The sequence below is a fragment of the Carlito syrichta genome, unplaced genomic scaffold, assembly GCF_000164805.1.
Source record: "Carlito syrichta isolate Samal-C Ts95f unplaced genomic scaffold, Tarsius_syrichta-2.0.1 Scaffold305688, whole genome shotgun sequence".
NCBI classification, from domain to species: domain Eukaryota; kingdom Metazoa; phylum Chordata; class Mammalia; order Primates; family Tarsiidae; genus Carlito; species Carlito syrichta.
In genome coordinates this window covers 592,527-593,560 of record NW_007249784.1, presented here as the reverse complement: position 1 = coordinate 593,560, position 1,034 = coordinate 592,527, and positions in this window count along the sequence as shown.

Here is a 1,034-nt window from a genome sequence, read left to right as displayed (position 1 = left end):
GTAACATGCCAGTTTTTCACACTGGCAAAAATTGCCATCGAATGCTAGAACCACAAATACTTGTATAAAAATAAGACATAACAAACTTTAAAAAATTTAAATATTTCAGCTTTATTAGAATGATTTTGTTTAAATTTTGTTGTTGTAGTTGTTGGAGTCTCACTCCATTGCCCAGGCTAGAGTGCAGTGGCACACTCACGGCATCCCAGTGTCAACCTGCTGGGCTCTGGCGATCCTTCCACTTCAGCCTTCCACATAGTTGGAACTACAGGCGCGTGCTACCATGCCCGGCTAGTTTTAATTTGATTGTAGAGACGAAGTCGTGCCAAGTTGCCGGGGCTGATCTCAAACCTGTGGGCTCAGGCAATCCACTCGCCTCGGCCTCTCAAAAGTGCTGGGATAACAGGCTGAGCCACTGAGCCTGGCTGATTTTTTATTTTAATAGTTTAAAACTATTTCAGAAGATAAAGATTTGTAATATTTTAGAAGAAAAATCACTTCTAAAACATGAAAGAAAGCTAGATGTGGTGGCTCACACCCATAATCCCAGCACCCTGGGAGGCTAAGGCAGGGGGAATTGCTTGCATTCAGGAGTTCAAGACCAGCCTGGGCAACACAGTGAGATTTCATCTCTATGGAAAATCAAAATTAGCTGAACATGGTGGCATGCACCTGTAGTCCCAGCTACTCGGGAGGACGAGGCCGAAGGATTGCTGGAATCCAGGAGTTCAAGGCTGTGGTGAGCAATTATCATGCCACTGCCTTCCAGCCTGGGCAACAGAGTGAGACTCTGACTCTAAATACATAAATAACATGAAAGATAATTTAAAATTTTTAAAGTTCTACTTTACATTAATTTACATGTTTTGGTGAAAATATATTTAAAATGTGTATGCTAAAAACAATTGCAATTTATTGATTTATCTATTATTTTTAGTTTCTCAATGCAAGTTACAACTTTTTTTTTTTTTTTTGAGTTGGAGTCTCACTCTGTCAACCAGACAGGAGTGCAGTGGCCGTTCCCGGCCACCGCA